Here is a 5,431-nt window from a genome sequence, read left to right as displayed (position 1 = left end):
AAAAAAAAAAAAAAAAACCAGCACCTTGGGAGGCCGAGGCAGGAGGATTGCTTGAGCCCAGGAGTTGGATACCAAAAAATAAAAAACATTAGCTGGAGGTGGTAGTGTGCACCTGTGGTCCTGGGTGCTTGGGAGGCTGAGGCAGGAGGATCACTCAAGCCCAGGTGGGTTGAGGCTGCAGTGAGCCATTATTGCATCACTGCACTCCAGCCTGGGTGATAGAGACCCTAGCTCTTTAAAACAATTGACCAGGTGTGGTGGTGCACACCTGCAGTCCTAGCTGCTTGGGAGGCTGACGCAAGAGGATCGCTTGAGCCAGCAGTTCAATGCGGTAGTGAGCAATGATTGCAAAAGAAATAGAAAATATTAGTGTATCTTAGAAAGTGTGGGTATTACGTGAAGTTTTTGTTTCAAGTATGAGTGTCCACATATGGCATAGAGGTGTGGAATATACTTCTTCTTGTGGGTCACAAAATAATGTGGAAAATACTGACAAGCTGTGCCCCCCAGTATCTGCATCTGTCTCCACAGCTGAAGCAACTCACCACCATCACAAGCACATGCCAAACACACGTGCCCAACGGGGAGATGAGGACTTTGCTTTTTACATTTGCATCATTAAAAGTCCAAGTCAGGGCTAGGTACAGTGGCTCACGCCTGTAATTCCAGCACTTTGGGAGGCTGAGGTGGTCGAGTCACCTGAGGTCAGGAGTTCAAGACCAGCCTGGCCAACATAGTGAAACCCCGTCTCTACTAAAAACACAAAAAGTTAGCTGGGCATGGTGGCGCATGACTGTAATCCCAGCTACCCGGGAAGCTGAGGCAGAAGAATCGCTTGAACACAGGAGGCGGAGGTTGCAGTGAGTCGGTGCCACTGCACTCCAGCCTGGGCAACAGAGTGAGACTCCAGCTCAAAAAAAAAAAAAAGTCCAAGTCAGGGACATTTCCAAAGCCAAGATGAGTTCTCCACTGGAGAGAAAATCACCTGCTGTTTTCGAGTGACAGTTTGGATGTGTGCTCCTCTGGATCTCATGCTGAAACGTGACCTCACATGTGGGAGGCGTTGGGTCACAGGTGTGGCTCCCTTAGATGGCCTGGCACTGTCTCCATAATAATGAGTGAGTTCTTATTCTGTTATTTCACGAGACAGCTACTTGTATAAAAGAGCCTGTCACCTCCTCCTCTCTCTTGCTCCCTCTCACATGTGACATGCCAGGTCCTCCTTTGCCTTCCGCTGTGATTGGAAGCTTCCCGAGGCCTCCCCAGAAACTCTCCTCACCCCAGTCAGGGGTCCGGGGTGAATGGCTGGTCTTCAGAGCAGGCACAACCCCCTCACTGCCTCACCACCATACCCCTTCTTCTCCTCCCTCACAGGAGTCCACATCACTCCTGGGTGGATCACTTGAAGTTGGGAGTTCAAGACCAGCCTGGCCCACATGGCAAGACCCCACCTCTACTAAAAATAATACAATTAGCAGGTGTGGTGGCGAGCACCTGTGATCCCAGCTACTCGGGAGGCTGAGGCAGGAGAATCACTTGAACCTGGGAGACAGAGGTTTCAGTGAGCTGAGATCGTGCCACTGCACTCCAGCCTGGGTGACAGTGCAAGACTCCATCTNCTCTTGTTGCCCAGGCTGGAGTGCAGTGGCCTGATCTCGGCTCACTGCAACCTCCGCCTGCGGGGTTCAAGCGATTCTCCTGCCTCAGCCTCCCAAGTAGCTGGGATTACAGGCATGCGCCACGAGGCCCAGCTAGTTTCGTATTTTTAGTAGAGATGGGGTTTCACCATGTTGGTCAGGCTGGTCTTGAACTCCTGACCTCAAGTGATCCGCCTGCCTCGGCCTCCCAAAGTGCTGGGATGACAGGTGTGAGCCACTACGACCAGCTGGGAAGGGCTCCTTTTAAAGCAAAATCCCCCTCTCTCTCCTCCCAAAGAAATCCCAAAGGGTTCTTCCTATTGAATAGATGGGGAGCTGAGGCCAGGGAAGGAAAGGCCTACCGCCCAGGAAGTGGACACACAGGTTTCTTGATTCACCTGGCGCCAGATCTCCTGCCAGGGAGATGCTTTCTTGCTCCGTTGAGGAGCTGGGGCCACTACACAGGCTGGAAGAGACCAGATGTGTCTCACCTGGGGCTACCTGTGTCTGCCGTGACGAGTGTGCGTTTCTACTAGTCACAGCAGACACAGGTTTAAAAGCCCACGCTCCTGGGGAGTCAGTGGTCAGGCAGGTTCTGAGTGCCCACAGCATGAAGAGCTCTGTCCCACACTCCGGGTGGGTGGGGTGGGGTGGGGAGACACAGGCAGCCCACCCTAAGATCCTAAAAATATGCCTGGAGCCTGTGCATGTACCAGTTGTCTGGAATGGTTCCCACGTGCAAGAAATAGACCTAATCCATGCAGCCATGACTGCAACCCTCTCAAGATGTGGAGTGATGCAGGAGTGGGAGGGGGTGAGGGAGGGCCTCCTGGGGGCAGGTTGAGAACTCCTGGCAGCCACAGAAGCAGGGTCCTGGGTGAGCCCGCGCGGGAGGAGCTGTGCACGTCCACCTTCTGCATTCTGCAATCGGACCACAGGCAGCCCTGCTCCTCTCCCTACCCCTGGCCTTCACACACACAGAGGCTCCCTTCCCGCGGCCACAGACTCCGGGCTTTGGAAGCTACCCTGAAATTCGCCAGGTAGGATTCTAAAGCAAAAGCCCCAAGGAGGGTCTCCAGTTTCCACGTGCCTGGGAATCATTTGGAAGAAAAAGGCAAGTTTTAGGCCCCGTCCCTAACATTCTCCGATGGAGCTGGGAAGCTGCATTTTGCTCTCGGGCTGTCCTTTGGGGAAGCGCACAACGCAACCGCGGTTTCTTCAGAAAGGTCTGTTCTTATCACTCACCAAAACTAGTCCCCAGCCCCAGCCCAGCCACTTTCTACCCCATTCCCCCACCTTCCCCTCAGAGCACCTGTCACTAGACAACAGGATCTCCTTAGCTTAGCGACCGTGTCTCCGTAAGCTCCCGGAGAGCAGCGGCCTGGCCTTTGGACACCTCTGTATATCCCTGCGCTTGCGTAATAGTTCTAGACATATTACTGAACGAGCAGACAAACCTAACCCTGATTTTTTTTTAAACAGGGGAGACATTGTGAGCTGCCACCCTGCCCCAGTCATGACAGAATTTGGGGGGCTGAAGTCACCCTGGCTGTCCTGCCAGCCTCCTCCTCAGCCCCTGGCTAACACAGTGCTCCGATGCCCACCAAAGCAGCCGCCACCCAGTGACATCACACCCATCTCCCGACGGTGCTGCTCCGGGCTGAGGTCAGAGGGAAGGTGGACTTTCAGAGGCTGGCAGACGTCACCGGAACTGCCGCTGCCCTGGAGAAGAGCCCCCACCAACCCCGGCACAGGGCCACCTGAGCATCACACAGATGGTGCCACATGGAGTCTCTCCACCCCGCAAAGGGAGCTCCAGGTTTTGTTCCAGGGCCTGTTTGTTCCATGGAGGGGTCTCTAGAGACCAGGTGCTTCATTTTTCAGGGGGGAGTAAGAAGGGGGTGGGTAAGTGAGGCCCCAGAGCAGAGCCTACCACTAGCCCCAGTCTAAGACACTCTGCTGTTCCTGGTTCATCAAACCTTTGCATGCTGCTCGAGAGGCTGAACCGCCAGGTGCTTGCCCTCTGTGTCCTCTCTCAACTGCTTTAGAGAAGCGGCTCTGCTCTGACTTGCCCTCCAGGTAGCCGCTCCTGAACTCCCCACAGCACAGCCAAGACCAGGCTGCAACTTCTGACAGACCTGCCCTGAAGCTTTAGAAACCACATGAGGGAATGCCTGTAATCCCAGCACTTTGGGAGGCCAAGGCAGGCGGATCACAAGGTCAGGAGTTCGAGACCAGCTTCGCCAACATGGTGAAACCCCGTCTCTATTAAAAATACAAAAATTAGCCAGGTGTGGTGGTGCATGCCTGTAATCCCAGCTACTCAGGAGGCTGAGGCATGAGAATTGCTTGAACCCAGGAGGCAGAGGTTACACTGAGCTGAGATCACGCCACTGCACTCCAGCCTGGGCAACAGACTGAGACTCCGTCTCAAAAAACAAAACAAACAAAAAACCCACATGAGTGGCATCTAGAGGGGACAGGGCTCTTGGGGACAGGACCAGGCCCATCCTTACTGGGTCCCTTACTGCACATCCTCACAGACTATTTCCAGACCCACTAGTGAGTCATGACATCAAATTACTGAGTGACAACCAGCATTAAAAAAATAGATTGGGCACAGGCGCTGATGCCTCTAATCCCAGCACTTTGGGAGGCCGAAGCAGGAGAATCAGGAGAATAGCTTGAGCCCAGGAGTTCAAGACCAGCCTGGGCAACACAGCAGAACCTTGCCTCTACATATACATAAATACATAAATAGCCAGGTCAGCCGCAGTGGCTCATGCCTTTAAACCCAGCACCTGCCGGGTGCNAAAAAAAAAAAAAAAAAGTTTTAAAATTAGCTGGGCACGGTGGCAAGTCCCTGTGTCTCCAGCTCCTCGGGAGGCTGAGGTGGGAGGACTGCTTGAGCCCAGGAGGTAGAGGCTGCAGAGAGCTGAGATCGTGCCACTGCACTCCAGCCTAGACGACACAGAGAGACTCCTTCAAAAAAAGAAAAAGAAAACCTCTCATTTCTCCATGGGATGAGCAGCTTCCAAGATGGAAAGTGTCCGCTGCAGGGGCGTTGCTGACAGCATCACCGTGTTCCCAGCAGCAGCCTGGGGTGTCACTTGGTCACGCCTGCAGCCTCCAAAGACACATGGGTTCCCTCTTCCCCTCCAGCCCTAGTGAGGGTGAAATAACACCTTCCCCTTATCCTGAGATTCCAACAAACTCAGAAAACATTCTCCACAGAATTAAAGGAAACAAAATAGAAATCAAATAATCCAAAATCCCGTAACAAATATGGTTCTTGGTGGAGGTTCAGATGTTACTTCCTTTTTTCTTTTTGAGATGGCGTCTCGCTCTGTCACCCAGGCTAGAGTGCAGTGGCATGCAACCTCCGCCTCCAGGGTTCAAGCGATTCTCCTGCCTGAGCCTCCCAAGTAGCTGGGATTACAGGCGCGCACCACCATGCCCAGCTAACTTTTATATTTGTAGTGGAGATGGGGTTTCACTGTGTTGTTCAGGCTGGTCTCAAACTCCTGACCTTGTGATCCGCCTGCCTTGGCCTCCCAAAGTGCTGGGATTACAGGTGTGAGCCACCGCGCCCGGCCTCAGGTGTTACTTCCTTACGGTGAATTCTATTTCCCACCCCAAAGGGGCAGGAAGGCCTGGAAGGAGGAGATTCGGTAACTCCTAGGGCACACAAGGAGGCCATTCCAAGATAAGGGGCAGGTGCGGACCCAGCCTTCCCGCAGAGTCCTGAGGCGCTGGGAGGCCCAGAGAGACAAGAGTGAGAAAGGGGGGTGCGG

Source organism: Cebus imitator, unplaced genomic scaffold (assembly GCF_001604975.1).
Source record: "Cebus imitator isolate Cc_AM_T3 unplaced genomic scaffold, Cebus_imitator-1.0 Scaffold464, whole genome shotgun sequence".
Classification (NCBI taxonomy): Eukaryota; Metazoa; Chordata; class Mammalia; order Primates; family Cebidae; genus Cebus; species Cebus imitator.
Note: the sequence above shows the minus strand (reverse complement) of the source record.